The 23,791-nt window shown below is 39.7% G+C and overlaps 1 long non-coding RNA gene across 1 annotated transcript; it reads right to left on the reverse strand.

Moving 5' to 3' along the window:
• Positions 1-5,844: 5,844 nt before the first annotated feature.
• On the reverse strand, positions 5,845-15,526 carry LOC115657018. The gene is made up of 3 exons (XR_004001867.1): positions 15,515-15,526; positions 9,225-9,226; positions 5,845-5,933 (listed from the first exon to the last, which is right to left on the reverse strand). It is a non-coding gene; the product is annotated as an uncharacterized LOC115657018 (long non-coding RNA).
• Between the last annotated feature and the right edge of the window lie 8,265 nt (positions 15,527-23,791).

The following is a 23,791-nucleotide window of genomic DNA, read 5'->3' on the forward strand; positions in this document are numbered from 1 at the left end:
GTAGCAGCCGTGTTAGTCTGTATCCACAAAAACAGCGGGAGTGCTTGTGGCACCTTAAAGACTAGCAAATTTATTTGGCCATAAGCTTTCGTGGGCTACAGCCCACTTCATCAGAGGCATAGAATGGAACATATAGTAAGAAGATATATATATACATGCAGAGAACATGAAAAGGTGGAAGTTGCCATACCAACTCTAAGAGGCTAATTAATTAAGATAAGCTATTATCAGCAGGAGAAAAAAAAACTTTTGTAGTGATAATCAAGATGGCCCATGTCAGACAGTTGACGAAAAGGTGTGAGGATACTTAACATGGGAAAATAGATTCAATCTGTGTAATGACCCAGCCACTCCCAGTCTCTATTCAAGCCCAAATTAATGTTATCTAGTTTGCATATTAATTTATGCATCTTAATTAATTAGTCTCTTTAGAAAAGAGTCAAGTTTTACCATCTAAACAAAGTCTTTCACTTCCAATGGAAGTGCGAGGGGATTTAAACCCTGTGACCCTAAACCTTTTCTTTGGATTTTGACTAAAAGCAGATTGGTCCAAACACACACCTTTTTCCAACTTCAGCTAAACCATGACAGTTCTGTTTTTGCAAAAGTTTTAAAAAATGTTGAAAGGGTTTATGCAGCAGGCTCATAACACATCCAATATTTTCTTCAGCATCAACATTTTAGTGGAGTTTAATAAAACACTGTTGAAATAATTAGAAAATGTCAGTCAACTGATAGCTGCATTCATCCCAAGTGTCACTAAAAGCTCTCTCTGAAAGGGATTCTATAATTTTTTGACGATTCACCAAACCGTCTGGGTCCTTGTTTCATTCTTGTTGCATGATTATAATATAACTTGCAGCTCCCCTGCCTCCAAATTTAAAAAGTGCTGTAGATTTTTAATGGAAACATATAAAGATGACAAACTTCACTTCATTACAAGAAATCCTCAAGCTTTACATTTAAAAAAAATTCTCAAATCACTAAAACAGGGACATTAATATGCATTGGTCAATTTTATTCATAAAGAATAACATACATTTTATTCACCCGAGGATTGCTCTCTTTTTTATATATACACATTTAAAAACAAGACAAAGTTAATACAAAAAAATCCTCACACATCTAAATTACATCCGATAATTTAAAGATGCATGTTGTTGTAGCTCACAGGAGAATATACAGTTTGAGAAAATTGTCAACATAAATTTGTTTGATAAGGTCATGGTGATGCTGCTGACAACAAAATGAGGAGGAGAAAAGATTTTACTGCTGCCAGGCATCTTCATGTTAAATGAAGTAAAGAATGAAAAAAAAAAACCATAGCTCAAATGTACAAGGTAAAAAGATTTCACTCAAAGGAGAAAAAACACAAGAAAATGTAGCATTGTGCATTATAAGTACCCTGGCAGTGTTCTCTTACTAAAAATGAAGAACTGAAGCACATGGATGTTTGAGTTCAGCTTTACTTTTACTCTAATTCAAGGATCAGATGCAAGGTGCTGTTTGTAATCTGAGACCCCAAACTCACAGTAAGGGATTTTCACCTATTATTGTGATTTTAAAGTAACCTTCACATTTGCATTCAGCTTGAGCCATTGTATTCATGTTACTAACTTTTAGCCATAAAAATAGGTTTGTTTTTGCCTCATGAGTGCTTAATGTCGTTGATATCTATTTTTCAAAATACAGTGTGGACTCCGCAACCAACACTCAATTTAACTTTTTCTCTGGATAGGATTTTTCAGAAGTATTCTGCATTGAGCTAATTCTTCTTCTGTTGAAGTCAATAGGAGCAGTTAATTCAATGCAGAGACCTAATGGGGCTCTTCATGTCTTTGAATGCAGGATCAAGGCTTTAGTAGCTTAAGGCTTTTCTACACAGGCATTAACTTTAGTTTGTTCACTGTAAAGTGCTTTGTATCTACATGCAACTATTTTTAAAATTTAAAAATAATTACTTGGTGTCTCGGGTTGTGGTAAGTAATTCTTCTGGGAAGAGGAGCAACTCCATTTCACAGTGAGTTTATTTGCTCTTAGGTTTGTGTGGGTGGACTTCTAGCTACTCCACTTTTAGCAGTCTTCCCATAATCCCATAGTGCATTGCTTCATACCTGGGTTGGCCTGTTTGCACACCGACGTGCCCTCCACTACTCTGGGATCACCTTGACTGTATGTCACTTTAGCTAGGTCTGCCTCTTTTTGATACCGGATAGTGGAGTCACATATGCATTTTATCAACCATACTCCCTCTTGCCCCTTCATATCTCTTGGGCTTCAGTGCTCTCTTTGAGGAGTTGCATGTCCAGTTGTATTTGGAGATGTCACCATAATGCAGATATAGATAAGGCACTGTCAGAGCAAATGAAGGCAAGGGGGTATGGCTGGATCAGTGCTGAGTCAAATTAAGGATCTGTATTACAATACAACTGTATAGGAGGATTAAAAATTTTTTCTGGGTACCAGCTAATTACTACCATTTTAGACAGTGCTAGGAGCCTCTCTCTGCCGACTCTACTTTTTATCCATCCACACCTTAGTATGCTCAAAATGGTGTCCTTGCTGGACACTTAAAGCTATAAATGTTTATTTCTCTGCAGTATCCAAATCCTGCAACCATCAGCTACACTTGTCATCATCACACCCACCTTCACAAGCTGCTTCTTCCTCATCTGCTGTCTCCCCCAAATCTTCCCGTGCTCAAAATATTGGCTTCACAGGGTTTCAGTTAGAAAAATAAAATGCATTGTATGGCATGTTTATTGTAATAGCAGATGCAGAACAAGAAAAAGTACTTTGGCTCAGTTTCATTAATTCACTCAGTTTTATCTAATTTGAGACTAACTATCTGAACTATATGACTATCTGAACCCAGGGGGTTCTGAACAATTACTGCAGAATTCTGTTTATTTTACAGGGCACTTTATGCTGATCTGTAGGTGTCACAAAGGAGAACTTAGATCAAAGATAGTGCTCTATTTTGGCAAGCACATTGCAAGACAGTACATCCCTCTTGGAATTTCCCATCTAGCTAGCTTTTCCCTAGAACTCCTGCACCAGCTGCAGGGACACCATGCTAGCAAATAGCAGTGCTGCATAGCTTCCTGTCTGTCCCTCTTTCTTGGTCTATTTGTATTCTGTGAACAACTCAATAGTATGCTAGTCTCTTCATCTTCCAGATCATAACTGAAGATTGTAATTTTATCTTCCCTTGCAGTAAACACTACATACTTACCTCAAACATGGTATTTTATTTATTATTAAGGCCTAATTTGAAACGCAGAATGATTGTCAAATAATCGTGTCTGAGTTGCAGACAAGACATGAAAATTGCAGAAAAGTAATAATGGACCTTTATTAACTGCAATAATTAGGAAAGCCAGAGAAGATGTATTTGTTTAAGAAAAATTTGTTGGAACAATATAAACACTCAAATATTAGGTAATATCTACTCGTTTTTTGGATCACCAGACATTTTGCTGCAGCTATATTACAGTTGTTAATGCAGGGGGATGACAGCCGCTGATGTCCAGAGCACCTGCTGTCAGCCCTGGGTGGGTGACAAAATTGCAGTGGAAGCCTAATATTGCTGGATCTGTAATATTGCAAATCAAGTAGGGCCTTACTTATTATTAAACTTAGTCTTCTAGCATGTTTTCAATCCATATTACAGTGTTTACATCCGAGAAATTTGAATTAATTTTCAAGTAAGACTTGTTAGAGTGTACCTGCAAATATTAAGGATTGTGGTAGGCTCTCAAGCACCTGATGTCTTTAAATTAAATTCTCAGACTCTTTTCAATCGTAAATAGTAGCCCAGGAATCACTGGCTAAAACCTATAACCTGTGTTATACTTTGTTCTAAGGAAAGTATTTTTTTTTTCAGTAGTATTTCCAGTATCATACCAAGGATAGCCATCAGTTGTCTGGTCTCTTCTGTTTATAAAATAAACCTAAAGGAGTTCCTAGTTGACAGTTATCCAGGTGAGAAGTAGCATTACAAATGGTACCTAGGTTGACAGCCTCAGCATGAGGAATGAATCATTCTCTGAGGGTGCAGTTTCCTGGTCATGTTTAAATCACATTGGTTTAAGCAGCGTTAAAAAGTTTGTACTCTTAGTAAGCATACTTCACCCTATCAGTGGACAAAGATGTCTTAGGACTGCAAGATTTACACACTTCAGAAGAATTAAAATCACAAAAAACAAAATAATTAAGATGTATACTTCTCACTGCACTTCACTCTTCTCTTATCCCCAGGTTTGTTTTTTTTCCCCCTTATTGTATGGCAGAGGAACTGGAAGGTAAGAAGACTTTCTAACTGTCTGTTACAGCTATCCCCTATTCCATTTTGTTTCTTACAGCTGTCCCCAGACTCCATTTTGTTTTCTGTTCTCCTGTGGTCGCCCTTCCCTGGCTGTTAAGTTGTTTAACAAGAGCCATTGCCCTTCTCAAAGGGAGGGCCACTTGTGCTGCGTGCTAAGTGGGACCACTGCCCTGTTCAAAGGGTCAGTCCTGTTATCACCTCGTTGAGCCTGGGCTTGGTGTAGGGTAGGCAATGTCCAGAGCTGCAAGACCTAATGTGTTTTTAAGATCCTGGGCATGAGTCATAGGCCTCATGTGCTCTTGAGTCACCTATTGCACAGGACTATGTCCAGGCATGTCTCTGGGCTTACCTTCAGTTTTTTCCCTGTGCCCCCTCCCCTGTGACAGAGGGAGCCTATCAGGATTACTGGTGGGAAACTGCCCAAGTTTGCCTTTAAAACCAGACATTTTTGAAACACACCTCAGAAAGGTTCCTGCATTGCTGCCTGGTCTGATCAGCCAGATGTTCTGGGGGGGTCCTTTCTCCACTCTCATTTTATTTTTGAGCATACCCCCGTTTTTTGAACGCCCCCCCCACAAAGAACGAATTGCTACCTGAGAGATCTCCTGATTATTGAGACTGTACCGAGCCCTCCTTGCCTCTTCTGATGTTGCTGCTGCTTCTGCCTTTGCTGCTGCCTTGGGGACTGGTAAGAATCCCTCTGTAAAACTTTCTATACTTTTATTTTATTATTTTAGCTGCTGGTTCTGTTTCCCCAGCACACAGACTCAAGCTAAACCTTGGTCTGTGTCTTAGAACCTCTCTTAAACTCCAGGGCTCTTTGCCGCTAAAAATAAGTTTGTGCCGCTGCTAAGCTTTGCTCCTGTGGGCTTTGCCTTGGGGCTCTCTGCTTTCAGCTGTATCCACCGCTGTAGCCACCATCCCTTGGCTTCCTTGGGAGCTGGGTCCTGGACACATACCACTCTGCGCTCTGTAACCTCCCCATAGCATAAGGTGCACCATAGGTCTTGTTTTTTTTAGTTTAATAAGTCATAGTTTGTTAAGATTGTAGAGCTTGTAAGTTTCAACTGCCTTGTTATAGTTTACTGTTTTGTTGCTCCGTATAGTTGCTTGTTATAGCTTTGCTTACAATTGTGATATTTGTTGTTTTGCCTAGTCGTTGGTTAAGATAGATAAGGTTTTTTGCTGCTTAAATTCGCCTTCCTGCTGTCCCGATCTCTCCCTGAACTTTCCCGTGTCTGTTTTTCCCCCGCTCCAATCTCCCCCTCTGTGTGCTTCTCTGTGTCTCCCTGTTATAACCCTTTGCTGCTTTTCCCCTGCATCTGCACTCCCTCCGAACTTCCCAACTCCTTGCTGCTTCCCGCCCCCCGCGTCTGCATCACCCTCTGAACTTCCCAAACCCCTTGCTGCTTCTCCCCCTGTGAAACTTCCCAAACCCTTTGCCGCTTTTTTTTTACCTTTGTTTTTGGTGTCTGCTTGTTGCTTAAATCTCTCTCCAGCCCTTCTCTACACTTCTCCGCTGCCCCTCCCCTACTGAAGATCACCATCACACTGCTCCGTTGTCCTTACCCTACAGGGCTTCAGAGTTTCTTGCTGCTTCCAGCCGCTCGTCTGCATACCACTAATCACGCACTCCCCCCCCCCCTCCTGTTTCTTGACCCAGCCTTTATATTGATATTGTATTGTTGTACTGTAACTCACATTTTACTTGTAATTATAACACCCCATTGGTTGCCTCCACTTTTCTGATATACTTTGTATTTACATTGATGCCACTGTGTTACATTGTGTATCTAGCTCTTAACTCATATAGAAGCTACCATTTTATTTTGCATTTCTTTTGGGTACGCTTTGCATTTCCACACTGTATCTAGAGTTGCTTATTGACTGTACTCTATCCCATTGTGCTGAACCCCACTTGCTGTAGCCCACTATTAGAACTCCCTACACTGTTCAATAAGAACCCCCCCCATCGCTGTCTATTGTAAACACCCTATACACCCTATCTCATCGTATTTCATTATTAAATTCCCACCACTTCCTTTTTTTTCCTTTAATAAAGAAATTAATTGGAACCCCAGCTGTGTGGTAATTGCTCCCCAAGATCCCATATACCTGCAGGCAGGGACACTAACAACAGGTATTTAATTTCTGTTAATCAGTTCTGACATTGAACAAACAAACTTTTTGTTTTGTTTTGTTATTAGACTTGTTCTCCATGGATGTTTTGGAGATGCTTCCATGGATAAGCAGGTACTGTATTTCAAGCTCATGCCTATTGGGTTTATCATTAGGAGATGTGAACTACAAAATGCACACACTGAGCATTTTGGGGATTAAAAAGGTTTCCAAATTCCCCACTCTTATCAGGTCTCAACCTTTGTAAGCATTAAATTCATAAACTGAAAAAGAGAAGTAAGGAGAAAAAATCGCCATAGTTTTCTTTTGGACAGTGAAGAACACGCTGGTCTCAAAGAGGCAAACTTTTCTTTCACCATCTTAAAAACCCTCACACAATGATGGATAAAAGTGTCAAAGAAAATCAGACCAAACTATAGCATTTAACCCCAACTGGAATGCTTCCTTCTAAAGTACTGCATTCCCTCCAGCTTTTGCAGGTGTTATCCATGGTCATTGCTAATTATGTGAACAAAAAAAAAAGGCTTAAAAGTACATTGGAAAGTAATACATTTTATTCCTACTGCTCTTTAAATAGTAGAGCTGAACCAAATGTCTTGTTCTAAGAATATAATATTAAAATAATACTAAAGGAGGGATATGTGACTTATAATACAGTAGGCTGGAGAGTTTATTTTCACAGCAGCAAAGTATTTATTATGTCCTCCAAGGGACAGAAGAAGATCGTATCCTAGTAAAAGGTAATGTTACACATGCTCTGAGACAGAACATTACACTGAGTTGAAATGTAAGTTCAAGATGCGTTACCAGAAGGACAAGATTCAATATTTACATCACATCATACAAGTAGTTATCTGTGTTTGACAGCCCAGAATGTGTTCAACTTGATTCCACCATTCACACACAATTCAGATGGAATCCAAACTGAACTGGAATTAATGTCATGTTACATTCTAGTGCCAAAGGAACAGTTTTTTCCTAGCCAAGAGCTGTGCTGTCTTGACTCCAGTGGGAATATCTGCCTCTGCCTTGTGAGCCCTAGATCTATGTAGAAATCAATGATCATTAGGCCCCGGCATACCACCTTAGCAAATTCTAGCATTTTCCTGGGAGGCTTATGAAGGACTACTACTGGAATTGCACTCTGTTCCTTTCCTACAGTTTTGGACAGTGGATCTCACATACATCTCTCTTCCTCTACTCTCTTTGTCCCTTTTATTAGTGTTAAGTACACAGAGGTTTTTTGAGGGTAATTAGGTGCATGCTGCTGTTAGGTTCCTTCAAGCTATTTGTCACCCTACTAATTGTGGACTTGAAGCACAAGGTGCAACTAATTGCTTGCTAACAAAACTAGCCTTAGCTCTGATCTCTGGTGTCATATGATGTCTGACATCCGCTCTCACTAATTATGTAAGAAAAAATGTCCTATTGACAGCAACTCTTACAAAAATTAACCAAATCATAATCATTTCTGAATCTTAAAATAGCACAATTGAACTAATGATCTGTAAACTGAAACCTTGAGACAAAAGCATAATATAATCATTGGTGTTTTATATAGCACTTCCTCTACTCAGGCCACTATCAGCCTGAATTCATTTAATCCTCAGGCAGTTTTATGGGACACTGGAAAGAAATCTGAAAGGTACAATAGGAAGGTAAGCGACTTGCTAAAGATCACACACTAAAGTCAGGGGTAGAATGAGGTTTCTAGTGGCTTCATGCCCATTGAAATTGATTAAATTATCAAGTTTGTTTCCGCGGGGGTGTTATTTTTGTTTTGGGTGGGGTGCAATGGGAGAACCAGTGAAACTCTCTTTTGAGTAACTTGCAGGGAGACTTCCTAGCAACTAATAGCTTGGGTCTGTTAGGTACTAGAAGATAGAATGATACTGTTTTCATTCTGGATTATTGTGATGTATGTGCTATCAGGCTGTCAGACCTACTATCACAGGTATTTATCACTTTTTATTCAAGACTTACTCCTTAACGTTGAGTCATGAGGTCTTTGTTCACACAGCTCAGATTATGTGTTAAGATTCAAACCATTTATCAATCTTTTTAAACATTTGATTCCAACATTTTTTGTCTTCATTTAAACCTCTTTTTCTACCAACATTTTTTTCTTGCTTTGACAAGAATAAATATATATTTTTTTCACTTTTGTTGGTTAAACATGAGTAATTTTCTAGTTTGGTCTCATATGAAGAAAAATGCTTGTTTCTACAGGTTATAGATGGTTTTTATTTAATTTAATAAATGAGAAAATGAACATAGTTGTCTACCCTATAGATTTATTTTCTTTGGCCTCTTTATCATTAGACAGGCATCAACAATTATCTTATCAATTATCTGACTTTGTTACTCTGTCCTGTGTCATAGGCAATATAAAACCACTGTATTGCTAAATCTCTCGTTTTTAGCTTTCATGTGCCAAAATGAACTGTTAAGAATGGCTTGATTTTCTATTGAAAAATAAAGGGCACAAATGTACTATGGATATAATTCCATGAACATTCACATTTGTGCCATGAATACTAACAATGCTAAGAACCTATTTAGCAAAAATTTCTCAAACATAAATGAGATGGAACACCACACAAATGCACCATTCAATTAATATACATGCAATGGTTGCTTATTCAACCTTACACATCATTATTGCCTGTGTCTTTCTTACCTTTTTACTAGATATCAGAATACTAAATGTATAACTTTACATACTGAATTAATTATTATTTAAAGAACATAGTTACACCACTAAAATCATATAATAATCCTGTCACTACACTACAGGAGAAGCTTTGGGGTACTTGGCAGGTGATGGAGATAGTGTACTGAGTATATCTTAATCACGGAAAGTACACAATTCAAATGTGACCACATTTGGTATTATTTGACTGTTGTTCAATGTGTTACTGGAGATTAGTCTACACCACCAGCATCGCTTCTGGCACTAACTGGCAGCTTTGCCTGAAGTATTGGCAGACAGCTGAGGACCAAATTCAGATGGAGTTAACATTTCCCCTTTTGAGGTCATTCCTTCAGGTTAACATTTAGGCACTTCAGTTGGGTAGAGTGGAAGATACTTATTAAACACTGATCATTTTCTGTCAGTATTGCTTAATTTATCTTCACCTGAGACTTTGCTTGCAGAAGAAAAGTAAAAATTTTAAAGAGTTGATTTAAATCCACCTTAAAACAATTGTAACAAGCTTTAGTTTAGAAACAGGAATTACCTAATGAGTACCCACTGATATCTTAAATAAGTCAGCATTAAAAACTATGGAAGGACATATCAAAGTGCCCATTCTTTCTGGGTAAGACCCTGTTCCTGGATCCTGATGTGAAAACATACCAAGAGATATGAAATAATGTAAATAATATAAAGATCCTATAGTTTCAATATTTACAAGTCAAATATTTTATTGTGAACTCTGGATTGATGTAACTCTACCTAGACCTTTAACGATATCTGAGGAGTTGACTCAGGAGAAAGCTGGAACAAAAGGTATAATTTCTAAGGTATAGATATAGATAATAAACACACACATAATTTTAGTCGAGAAAAGAACAGGAGTACTTGTGGCACCTTAGAGACTAACAAATTTATTTTAGCATAAGTTTTTGTGGGCTACAGTCCACTTCATCAGACACAGACTGGTGCATACAGCAAGAAGATATTTATACATACAGAGTACATGAAAATGTGGAAGTAGCCATACCAACTGTAAGAGACCAATCAATTGAGATGAGCTATCATCAGCAGGAGAAAAAAATCTTTGAAGTGATAATCAAGGTGACCCATAGAAGGTGTGAGGATACTTAACATGGGGAAATAGATTCAATTAGTGACATGACTCAACCATTCCCAGTCTCTGTTCAAACCTAAGTTAATTGTATCTAATTTGCATATTAATTCAAGTTCAGCAGTCTCTCTTTGGAGTCTGTTTTTGAAGTTTTTTTGGTTGTAAAATTGCCACCTTCAAGTCTGTCACTGAGTGGCTAGATAGGTTGAAGTGTTCACTCACTGGTTTTTGAATGTTATGATTCCTGACATCAGATTTGTGTCCATTTATTCTTTTGCGTAGAGACTGTCTGGTTTGGCCAATGTATTTGGCAGAGAGGCACTGCTGGCACATGTTGGCATATATCACATTAGTACACGTGCAGCTGAACAAGCCCTTGATGGCATGACTGATGTGATTAGGTCCTATGATGGTGTCACTTGAATAGATATATGGACAGAGTTGGCATCAGGCTTTGTTGCAAGGATAGGCTCCTGGGTTAGTGTTTATGTTGTATGGTGTGCAGTTGCTGGTGAGTATTTGCTTCAGGTTGTGGGGCTCTCTGTAAGCGAGGACTGGTCTGTCTCCCAAGATCTGTGAGAATGAGGGATCATCTTTCAGAATAGGTTGTAGATCTTGATGATGCACTGGAGAGGTTTTAGTTGGAGGCTGAAGGTCATGACTAGTGGCTTTCTGTTATTTTCTTTGTTGGTTCTGTCCTATAGTAGGTGACTTCTGGGGGATTTGGACAAAGAAATTGATCAGGGTCAGTGGATCTCTCTATGGGAAAGGGGATCTACATCATCAACTTGTGTAGCTCAGAAAGAAGTTTTTTTAATAAACTACTGTATATAGATGGTATTTGACTCCATCATATTTTTATAACTAGAGAGGCACTCTGTTAGAAGGCAGTGCAGAGAAAGGGGAATAGAGTTGCATGTGTAGTGGCTGTACCCAGGAATTAAATGGTTTGTGGAGGAAATTATCAGAGAGATTCATCAGATGACAAAATGCTGCTTCCCAGAGATCCCCTTAATGCTTCACTTAATGCTTCAGTTAAGGACCTATGTTTTAAACAGAATAACTATTTTCCTTATTGTTAACAGATAGTCTAACCCTTATTCCCTATGGTAAAATATATGTAGTCCTTGTCATGGAAAAGCTTTCATACCACGTTCATACACAAAAGACGTGCCAGAAAGAGGATGGGTATTTAGGAATTTGGCCACCCTTTTAAGCATCTTCAAAGGAGCAGGTTCCTCAGACAGTGAGCCAGAATCTTTAGCCAATTTCTTTGAAGATTAATCTGAGCCAGAATAAGTATTGTACTATGTAGTATGTTAATGTTGTATTGCAACTCTGCCTTTAATAAAAAGCTTCACAAAAACCAAAGTGGTGGCTGCTACTGTACCTCCAAGCCCCCATCCCCCAAGGCAAGAAGTAAGTCAAAAGTCTGTCGTTCAGCCAAGCACAGTAGGCAATGAAACCAAGAGGCTGGAGAGTCAGATTTTGTGTTGGTCAGCCCTTAACAAATTTGAAATCAATGAGAATTAATTTGAACTTCACTCATAGGTAATTTGCTAGCTGATATTTCCTTAGTTACACTTCTTTATTAATGCTCTCTTGCATTTCATTAAAATATTGCAGAAAGATAAATGCAACCCATTTACCCTGTAATAATTAATAGAAATATAGCACTAGAAAAAAATAAGGTATGAAAATCGTTTGGTTTAATGCTCACTATGGAACAAAGTAAATACAACTCAGGGAGAGTTCCAAAGCCAGAATCTTTTGCTCTCCAAAATGGTAGATCACCTACTGTGAAAACTTAAATAAAGTCCCTTAAAATAATTTTATTGGAAAGTGAAAGTTTATAGGTCATGTAGCCCTGAGAATAAGAATAATTTATAAATGTTTGTGGTATAGAATATACTAATATTTGAGCAAATTTGGATAACACAAATTACAATTACAAAATTCTATGGCTGTTGAGTAAAAAAAAAGTGATATTAAATGTAAAATAAGGATGGCATGATTTATACATTGCATTACATTTTTGTCAGTACATTCCATATCTAAGTGATTGCTCCTCTTTTATTAGGAATGCCTTTTGTCAGTGAATACCCTTTAAGAGTTTTGCATCTCAAGAATCCTTTAATACACAGAGGAAAAAGGAAAGTGTTGCCTCCTTCTGAGAGTAGTCTGTGGCATAAAATACCAGATCTGAGGGGTTATCTAGGATTATGTCATATTAATATAAAATTTATTAAAGCAACGTCAGACAGAGAAATTTCCTTGCAGGGAAAGCAAAATCTGCACCTTAAAGAATGAAGGGGAGGGAGGGAATTCATGTGCGTATTTGCATGTACGTGCTGCTTTTCAGGTAGCTCTAGTAATTAACAAAGATGCAATTTTTGTTCACCCCACTTTGTGTCTCATAAGCACTTTGCCAATGTCAACCTCAGACCCAATAAACAGTAACAGAACTTCAGATATCTTCTGTCCAGGGCTCTTATCATTAGGGGGTGAAATGATCAGAAGGATTTGAATATTTGCACATGTGTACGTCCTTCTCCTCACAAATTGAGGGGACGGGTTTTAAACAAAACATAATTAAATCAAAATAATACCTTGCCCCTTCTGACTATGTAATTTACAGCTATAAAAATAATTGAAGCTCTCTGTGGGTTTGTAACTAATGGGAGAGACTTCTTATTTTAAAATATATATTTCTTTAAAAAGGTCAATCTAGTAAGTATTAGTGGCCAGAATTACCACATTTCACAGTACTGCTGTTTTGATGACTGGGTAGTGTTAGTGTTAGGGCCTCTAGAACATTTCATTTCATCCTTGGAGCATACCCTTTTTCTAATCCAATCTTGGGATGAAACCAGACCTCCTCATGGAAGTGCTATTGGTAATGATGCTGTTCTCGAGTTGTGGGCTTATCAACCTTAATTAAAAAGAGGGCCTCATTTATATCAGACTGCAGTTCTGATTTAAAAATGGGATGGGAGAATAGACATTAGCCCCCTGATTAGCAAAGTTAACTATGGAGAAGCACAGTGACCTGAGACCATTAAAGAGGGAAACTTTATGAAACAATCATATGCACCCCACACATTCAACATGACTCTCAAAAGAAAAGTCTTCTACTGTGCTCAACAGAATAGTAGAGAGCATTGTGAGGCAGGGAGAGGGAGGAAGGGAAGTCTAGGGTTAGAGAGAACTGGAAGCTCCAGACTTCTTGTAGGTTTTGTGTCCATCTTTGCCACTGACTTGATGTGTGACTTGTGCAAATCATTTAGCCTTCTGAAAAATCAGGTCTGGTAATCAACCTTCCCAGAGTGACCTATTCAAAAAGCCCTTGAAATCTTGGAAGGAAAAGTGGTATGTAAAAGTGCTAATTATTATAAAAGATCCAACATGCTAGTTTATTGTTTAGTCACACAGTAATTCCAGATAAACAAGCATATGCAAGAATTAGTTAGGACCTTAAATTTGTGAGCGGCTAAACCATGATCCACAAGATGAAATTGGTTCCTCTGCTTTCTGCATCAGCTGTCAAGAGGATGTTGCAGTTTGTGCACTTGTGCCAAGTACTTAAATGTTAATTAAAAGCTTCTAGTAACAAGATAGAAAGGGGAAAAGTTGCAATTGGCTCATATGCAACACTTCCTCAACAGCCAGCCAAATCAAAATTAGTTGATCGGGAAAGAGAAAATAGCCACTTAAGGTATATTAAATGTTACTGCTCTGTTTCAGTGAGAACACCCTTTTCCTTAAATAGTTACCATCTTCAAAACTTTTATCCATTGCATTGACTTTAGCAGATACATGCTATAAAATAACTATCAAAATGTATAACTTATTCTGCTGTTCTGCTTGTCATTGAATTCTGGCACAATCTACAAAGTCACCTCATTTTAATTTTTATGTCAAGGGAGATTTTTATTAACCTTTTCTAATGATCCATTAAATAGTTTCACTGTTAAATAATTAAGCATTTATTACTGATATACGGTGTGTTTCTTTGAATCCCATTTATTGGTAACACCCAAGAACCATTTTTGCCAGTAGTTAGGTAATCTCTAGTTCAGTCAGCACAATTTATCTATCACAACTGATGAAAAACACCTCCCAGCCGTCTCCAAGCTAAAAGTACTTGATGTGTCTAAAAAACTTTTTTTCAGCCTGGGTAGGACATTGTTTCACCTCTCTTTTGAGATGCTCAGCATTTATTCATATAAATATAGCTTGTCCCTGTTCTTTGTGATTTCAACAATCTAGAATCCAATACTAATATTTCATCTGATTTCAAGTGTATGTAGTTATCACAAAGGGTACGTTACCCCATAGTTATAGGCTGATGATAATACCACGCTGCTTTCAGACCACATCAAGGAGTGAAAACACTCTCCCCCATCACAGAAGTGGTGTACAGAGGACTACAATGTAATTATTTAAACATGCTGTTATAACCTGACCAGTCCTCCTCTCTCTGGACAGGTCCAGTCTGTTGTGAATGACTTGCTCTATACCCCCTGGGTCTGGGTAGTGGTTGGCCAGTGTTCCAAAAGCTGAACAGTCCCAGGTGCTGATCCTGTGTCTGAGATGCTTCCTGGGCAGTGAGACCCTGCAATCCAGCTGCCAAGATCCCGGAACCAGTGCCATGGCAATTGCTTAGGCTTATTTCTCCAGCGCTCCAACTCACTGTGGGAACTCCTGCTTCCCAGTGAACCCCTTTAAGGACAATATGGCATGCAAGCAAGGATGGCAAGCTTAGCAAAGGAATTTCTTAATCACAGGGACATACTCTTGGAAACACTAGAGTTACGGATCTTTGGAAAATATCAATATCCTGGATCTGTTTGCACCCTTGTCTCCCTCTTAGCTTCACTCTCCCCAGTAAATTGTACCTACAAGTAGCAATGAACTGGCTTCCTCCTCATAGAAGACACTTCTTCAATATATTCTCTGCTCTTTATTCAAGAGGAGAAGCTGCAGCCCTCCCAGCTATGTGCATACACCAGAGGCAGGCAAACTTTTGGCCTGAGGGCTGCATTGGGTTTCATAAAGGGAAGGCCGTTTAAGAGAGGGGGTCGTGGCTCAGTCCCCATCTCCTATCTCCCCCGCCCCCAGGATTCCTGCCCCATTCAACCCCCCATTCCCTGACAGGACCTCTGGGTCCCCTGCCCCACCCACACACCCTCGCTCCCTGTCCCCTGACTTCCCCTGGACCCGCACCACCCCATCCAACCTCTCCTCTCATTTCTGACGGCTCCCCCGGGATCCCTGGCCCATCCAACCACCCCTTCTCTCTGTCCCTTGACTGCCCCTGGAGCCCCTTCCCCTGACTGCTCCCTGCCACCCCATCCAACCACCCCTCCTTCCTGACTGCCCCCCTGAACCCCTGGCCCCATTCAACCCCCTGTTTCCCCCAACCACCATCAACACACCTGCCCTCTATCCACCCACCCTGCTCCATGCCTCCTTACTGCGCTGCCTGGAGCACCGGTGGCTGGTGGCGCTACAGCTGTGCTGCCCAGTTGGAGCCGGGCCTTACTGCTGCCACCACCACAATGCAGCACAGAGCACCGGTTCAGGCCAGGCTCTGCAGCTGTGCTGCCCCAGGAGCTCACAGCCCCACCAACCAGAGCATTGTGCCGATAATGAAGCAAGCGAGCTGAGGCTGCAGGAGAGGGGGAACAGCAGAGGAGAGGCTAGACAGGACCATCCTGTGGGCCATATGTGGCCTGCAGGCCGTAGTTTGCCCTCCCTCGCTTAGACTCTGAAATTCCAACCTCCTGCTCCCTAACAGGTTTCTGATATATTCTGTTCAAAGTCATTGGTCCCTACCAACTGCAAAAACATTGTTTCAGTAGGGGAGAATTAATCAACGTTGATGGGCCTTGCTTTAACTTCCCAGATATAGACTGGAGGACAAGTGCTAGCAAGAATAATAGGGCTCAGATTTTTCTGGATGTGATAGCTGGTGGATTCCTTCACCAAGTAGTTGAAGAACCAACAAGAGGGGATGCCATTTTAGATTTGGTTTTGGTGAGTAGTGAGGACCTCATAGAAGAAATGGTTGTAGGGGACAACCTTGGTTCGAGTGATCATGAGCTAATTCAGTTCAAACTAGATGGAAGGATAAATAAAAATAGATCTGGGACTAGGGTTTTTGATTTCAAAAGGGCTAACTTTAAAGAATTAAGGAAATTAGTTAGGGAAGTGGATTGGACTGAAGAACTTGTGGATCTAAATGCGGAGGAGGCCTGGAATTACTTTAAGTCGCAGCTGCAGAAACTATCACAAGCCTGCATCCCAAGAAAGGGGAAAAAAACCATAGGCAGGAGTTGTAGACCAAGCTGGATGAGCAAGCATCTCAGAGACGTGATTAAGAAAAAGCAGAAAGCCTACAAGGAGTGGAAGAAGGGTGGGATTAGCAAGGAAAGCTACCTTAGTGAGGTCAGAACATGTAGGGATAAAGTGAGAAAGGCTAAAAGCCAAGTAGAGTTGAACCTTGCAAAGGGAATTAAAACCAATAGTAAAAGGTTCTATAGCCATATAAATAAGAAAACAAAGAAAGAAGAAGTGGGACCGCTAAACACTGAGGATGGAAAGGAGGTTAAGGATATCCTGGGCATGGCCCAATATCTAAATAAGTACTTTGCCTCAGTCTTTAATAAGGCTAATGAGGAGCTTAGGGGTAATGGAAGGATGACAAACGGGAATGAGGATATGGAGGTGGATATTACCACATCTGAGGTAGAAGCCATACTTGAACAGCTTAATGGGACAAAATCGGAGGGCCCGGACAATCTTCATCCGAGAATATTAAAGGAACTGGCACATGAAATTGCAAGCCCGTTAGCAAGAATTTTTAATGAATCGGTAAACTCAGGGGTTGTACCGTACGACTGGAGAATTGTTAACGTAGTTCCTATCTTTAAGAAAGGGAGAAAGAGTGATCCGAGTAACTATAGGCCTGTTAGTTTGACATCTGTAGTATGTAAGGTCTTGGAAAAAATTTTGAAGGAGAAAGTAGTTAAGGACATTGAGGTCAATGGTAATTGGGACAAATTACAACATGGTTTTACTAAAGGTAGATTGTGCCAAACCAACTTGATCTCCTTCTTTGAGAAGGTGACAGATTATTTAGACAAAGGAAATGCGGTAGACCTAATTTACCTCGATTTCAGTAAGGCATTTGACACAGTTCCACATGTGGAATTATTAGTCAAATTGGAAAAGATGGGGATCAATATGAAAATTGAAAGGTGGATAAGGAACTGGTTAAAGGGGAGACTACAGAGGGTCGTACTGAAGGGTGAACTGTCGGGCTGGAAGGAGATTACTAGTGGAGTTCCTCAAGGTTCGATTTTGGGACCAATCTTATTTAACCTTTTTATTATTGACCTTGGCACAAAAAGCAGGAATGTGCTAATAAAGTTTGCGGATGACACAAAGCTGGGGGGTATTGCTAACATGGAGAAGGACCGGGATATCATACAGGAAGATCTGGATGACCTTGTAAACTGGAGTAATAGTAATAGGATGAAATTTAATAGTGAAAAGTGCAAGGTCATGCACTTAGGGATTAATAATAAGAACTTTAGATATTCATTGGGGACACATCAGTTGGAAGCAACAGAGGAGGAGAAGGACCTTGGGGTATTGGTTGATCACAGGATGACTATGAGCCGCCAATGTGACATGGCCGTTAAAAAAGCTAATACGGTTTTAGGATGCATCAGGCGAGGTATTTCCAGCAAAGATAAGGAGGTGTTAGTACCGTTATATAAGGCACTGGTGAGACCCTACCTGGAATACTGTGTGCAGTTCTGGTGTTCCATGTTTAAGAAGGATGAATTCAAACTGGAACAGGTTCAGAGACGGGCTACTAGGATGATCTGAGGAATGGAAAACCTGTCATATGAAAGGAGACTCAAAGAGCTTGGCTTGTTTAGTCTAGCCAAAAGAAGGCTGAGGTGGGATATGCTTGCTCTTTATAAATATATCAGAGGGATTAATATTAGAGAAGGAGAGGAATTATTTAAGCTTAGTATCAATGTAGATACAAGAACAAATGGGTATAAACTGGACACTAGGAAGTTTAGACTTGAAATTAGATGAAGGTTTCTAACCATTAGAGGAGTGAAGTTTTGGAACAGCCTTCCAAGGGGAGTAGTGGGGGCAAAAGACATATCTGGCTTTAAGACTAAGCTTGATACGTTTATGGAAGGGATGGTATGATGGGATAGCCTAATTTTGGCAACTGATCTTTGATTATCAGCAGATAAGTATGCCCAGTGGTCGGTGATGGGATGTTGGATGGGATGGGATCTGAGTTACTGCAGAGAATTCTTTTCTGAGTGCTGGCTGGTGAGTCTTGCCCACATGCTCAGGGTTTAGCTGATCACCATATTTGGGGTCGGGAGAGAATTTTCCTCCGGGGCAGATTGGCAGAGGCCCTGGAGGTTTTTCGCCTTCCTCTGCAGCGTGGGGCATGGGTCACTTGCTGGTGGATTCTCTGCAGCTTGAGGTCTTCAAACCACAATTTGAAGACTTCAATAACTCAAATATAGGTTAGGGGTTTGTTACAGAAGTGGATGGGTAGGGTTCTGTGGCCTGCTTTGTGCAGGGGGTCAGACTAGATGATCACATTGGTCCCTTCTGACCCTAGAATCTATGAGTTTATGAGTCTATCTCTCTCATTCATAGTCATTCATGTAGGAGCCTTGTCCGCACCACAAAAGGGATATTCTAATCCAAAATGGAGAATATAGCATTAAGTGAAGGTTGCAATCAGAATGGAGATTGAATTACAGAATGGCATTCAGAAAACAAAATGGAGTTCATCGTTTGATCAGAGATATCCTCCAATCTGTTACACATGGGGTGTTAATTATACCAGCAGGCATACATTACACAGATTTCAATGCTGCAAATGTGTTTGGTAATCAAAGTACTATTGGTTCTTTGAAAATCAACATCTCTGATTTCCTTTAAGATAGAAATGAATGGGAAGTAGAACAGCCTGTATGATATAGGACCCAAGACTCCTCCCTTTCCAGCATGCCCTACTAGAAGGAAATCAGTACGCGGGTTTCTGTTCTCACATTTTCTTTTGCAGGTTGTCTTGTTGCATCTGTGTCAATCTTTCTGAAAGAGAAATGAGCTGCTTGTCTTTACTGAAAGAAAAGTAAGGTAACACTGGGGAAAATGAGTGATCTCATTTCCAACTTCAATTGGTTTTAGCTGTTTGAAGCACATGGACATATCTCTTTGAAGCGCCTTCTTTTTTCTCCATGACAGCTTTTCTCTGTCTGATGAAGTAATACAAATTATTTCTAAAAATTTCAGAAACAAAAGGAAATCTATTGACTCTTTAGTGGCAGCCTGCAGGTAGAGCATCCAACTGATCCAACTGTGATTTGAGAGCCTTGAGTCCTATTCCCCGGCTTTTGAGTTGCTGTGATCTTGGGCAAATCACTTAATATTTTAGTATTGAGAGTCCCCAACCTATGGATGAAGCTTGTAAAGCATTTTCTACTTTTCTAAAGCACTTTAAGTTCTATGGAGGAAAAAATTTAAGTGGTGATGGTGGAGGTTTTTTTTTTTTAATTGAATTATTTCATTGATAATTGGCCAAATACAGGATTTACTACTCTTACCAACTTTTTTCTGTTGTAAAGCTCAAGGAGAGATGATTAAAACATCTGAAAAAAACTTAGATAAAACGGTGAGGATTTAGGACTTTTTTCAATAATATCAGAATATCTTCCTTCTTCTACTTGTTCAGTCATGTTCTTTCTATTGCAGATCTTTCTCTTCCACTTTTATCTTTTAACATGAAAATTAATATTTAGAATTCTGATTGCTTTAAAAATCCATGTTCTGATGTTCCAAGCTTAGGCTGCTTCATCAGTTTTTTTTCTTTTTGTTTATATGATGCACAGGATAATACCATCTGCTAATTTGAGTCTGGCATAAAACTTTTTTTTCTCTTCCTATTACAGTCTGCTTTGAAGATTCTTTTCAGAACTCGTTCCTTTATTAATTTTATCAGTCTACTATGAAATGTTAAGATATTTATGCAGGGTACAACATAGGTTTTGAATTCAATATATGCTTTTTAAAAATTATTATTTTCATCATCTGTTAAAACTTCTGTAAAATATGTTGATTCAGACATTAAAATAAAAATATAATATAATATAATCAACAAACCTTTATGCATTGAAGTGATTATATATATTAGTGAAATAATTTGGGTTTTCACATTGTTTAGACAATGTTCCAGGAACCAGGTTGTATACACTATTTGGGATCTATACTCACAAAATTTCCCCTGTGCTGAATGGGAAAAGGGTTATCCACTGCTTCATTGGTTCCCCAATCCTTCTTGTAAATCCTTCAAAGAAAGGTCACTATTCAGCATGGAGAGGCAGAATAGGCAAACTAGATTTTGGGTTGCACGGGGACCTCTGTCTCAAGCAATGTCAATATGACAGTATGACCCTGGAGCAGGGTTACATTTTCCATGCCCTTCCATTCCTTAAGAGTCCTAGAGGGAGCTGTGAGCAGGAGAGCACTTGGTATTGTGATTTTAATGGAGTTGCCTCACAATGGATATGAGGGGATACCCAGAACCACAGTCAGTGTAATGATATAGTTCATTTGGATGGGTGAAACTAGTCCCTTGTACATCCCTTCAGTTTGAGGGGGTAAAGAATCATGGTGTTACTTGCACACCCTTGATGGAACAATGTGGGGGAAACTCTGTGAGAACTTTGTGCACCTTCCTTTTTAGCCCTCTAATCTATTTCTGTGGCTTTCACCACAGGAAGGGAAGACTGTCTGTTACCAGGTTTCCGAGTTAACTATGTAAACTTCTCATAAGGCTCTATCATCCTGTGTTTATATGGTGCTCATTAATAATTTTGATTGTAATTTTCTCATTATTTTCCCCCTTCCAAATAGATGCTGCTTTTATTTAAATGCAGTGAAGTTCTTTGCATAGACAAGGGCTGGAAATGGAATTAACTGTATAAATGGAGCTCTGTGGAAAAGGAATGTCCCTGTGGGCACAATACCTCTTCTACTATCAGGTACACTTACGGCTTGTACTGAATGTGTTAGTCAGGTGAATATGGCAGACACAGTGAGATGTTGGCACATCTAGTTTTCTTTTTGCAGTTAGCACAGTAAGAGCAAAGTCAGTTGAGACAGGTTTTCTATGCAACTAGCCAAACTCATCTTGGCTACTGTGTGCTAATTAAAGCTATTTCTGTGTAGATGAATACTGTGTGAAGTGAACTTGGCAAGCAAAGACACAGGCTGCTACCTTGTGTAGTCAAAAAACGGTGCTTACCTATGAATGCACTTGAAACGTGCCTACACAAAAACTCATCCAACCAAATCCCAAGCAGATGGCAGCCTATGTCTTGTGTTTGTCTTATGCTTCGTAAGGAATATCATGATGGCAACTGCAACCCACCTCTCTCTTTCCACATACCAAACTCACATAAATTGAAGACTAACCACTTATGGCCTAATCCTGTAAAATGTCTTTTAAGCTATCTATGCATTTAAATTGCACTCATCTCCATGGTATCTAAACACCTATTGAAGTCTACGAGAGTTGAGGGAGCTCATTGCCTCTTGACATGCACTTAATCGTTGCAGGAGTAAGCACTGAAATAGCATGGTGCTAAACAGGGGTTTTATAAAGTAGTATTTTTGTAAGAGCTTTGCCAAACAAATAATCCTATTGAGACCTCAATTTAAGGCACCACTAAACTGCTGTACATATTAGCACTAGTTGTGCCTTGACCCAAAGTCATTCTGTATTTTTTCTTTTACTGGAAAATCAGTACAGCTTGCAGTCCTTCTTAGCAGTATAATTTTAAAAATGTAAGTGATTTACACAATGGCCTAAGACTGTGTGATATAGCAGGGCCAGGGAGAAGTGGGAAAGGGAAGATATATAAGCCCTAGGCTAATTAAGGCATGGTTCCCTCATGAGGTTCCCTCATGGTTCCCTCATGGGCTTCAGAAGGTATATACAGTAAAATCTCTTTTATCCGGTATGTTGGAGGAATGGGCAGTGCCTGTAAGTGAAAAATGCTGGTTAACTAAGAGGGAGGGTGTTTGGGTGCAGGACGGAGTGTGGGGCTGGGGGTGGTGCGCAGGAGGAGGTGCAGGGCATGGGGCTCAGGGCAGCTCTTGTGCTTTGTCTCGGCTGCTCCTAGGCAGAGGCGTGGCAAGTGGTTCTGAGTGCTGCTTCCACCTACAGGCGCCATCCCTGCAGCTCCCATTGGCTGCATTTCCCAGCCAATGGGGGCTGTGGAGCTAGCACTGGGGGCAGGGGCAGGAGCAGCTTGCAGAGCCACCTGCCATGCCTCGACCTCGGAGCAGCCGGGACATGTTGCCGCTTGTGGGGAGCCGCCTGAAGTGAGTGTCCCCCAGATCTGGAACCCTGCACTCCCTTCTGCACCACAACCCACTGCCCCAAACACCTTCTCGCACCCAAGCTTCCTCCCAGAGCCTGTGTGCCGCACCTCTTCCCACCCCCTAATCACCTGCCAGCTCTATGCCAACCGGACTATAAACCATAATTTCAATGAAGATCAGAAATGCCAGTAAATAGAGCTTACCAGTTGGTGAAGTGCCAGGTAAAACAGCTTCTACTCTACTGGCATATCTCCACTGAAGTCAATAGAGCTACCAGCTTAAGATATGGCCCATGGCAGATAATCAGTTCTACAACACTGTAACAAAGTATGTTGAATTTTGTACTGTATAGTCTGAAAAATTAAGATGCAAATAGGAAATAGAGTTGATTGCCTAGTAGTTATACTGTATAAGCAATCCCCATAAAAATGCACATGGTTGCCCATAATTACACTAATTACATTGTTCTCAGCAAAATCTTTTGTTATGAGCCAGCATCAATACAAATGTTTCTGAAACATCAAGAATAAAAAAGTAATTTTTAGAGATTTCACCTACTGTTTGGAGATTAAATTATTTCCTTGACAGTTGGCAAAGGCAAGAAATTCACAAGTCTCAGCAACTGTTTTCCTGGTGGAAAAATCTAAGTGAAATTATTAGAACATCTGGCAAAGCTCTTAAATAAAGCAGTACTTTGAAACCATAATGATTCACTGTATCCTAGGACTTTATGTCAATGACATTATAACAATTAATATTCAAAACATGCTTAATTATACTTCACAGATGTTGAAGGGGAAAATGGAAACATGGTGATTTCAGGTTGAGCTCCCATGCAGGCAATTTAATGCACCAGCACTTAACACTTCTTTGCAGAAAGTACGGTTAACAGCTATTACTGACTATATATAAAATATTTAGTTTTTACAGTATATATGTATGTATAATATAAAAAAACAAGGCCAGTCAAGTCCCCCGAATAAACACATTGTTTTAATAATCTTATTAACATTTTGCATATAGTGGAAAATTGTATTAAACACCTTAAAGTAAGGAATAGCTGTAATTTTTAATA

Source organism: Gopherus evgoodei, chromosome 9 (assembly GCF_007399415.2).
Source record: "Gopherus evgoodei ecotype Sinaloan lineage chromosome 9, rGopEvg1_v1.p, whole genome shotgun sequence".
Classification (NCBI taxonomy): domain Eukaryota; kingdom Metazoa; phylum Chordata; order Testudines; family Testudinidae; genus Gopherus; species Gopherus evgoodei.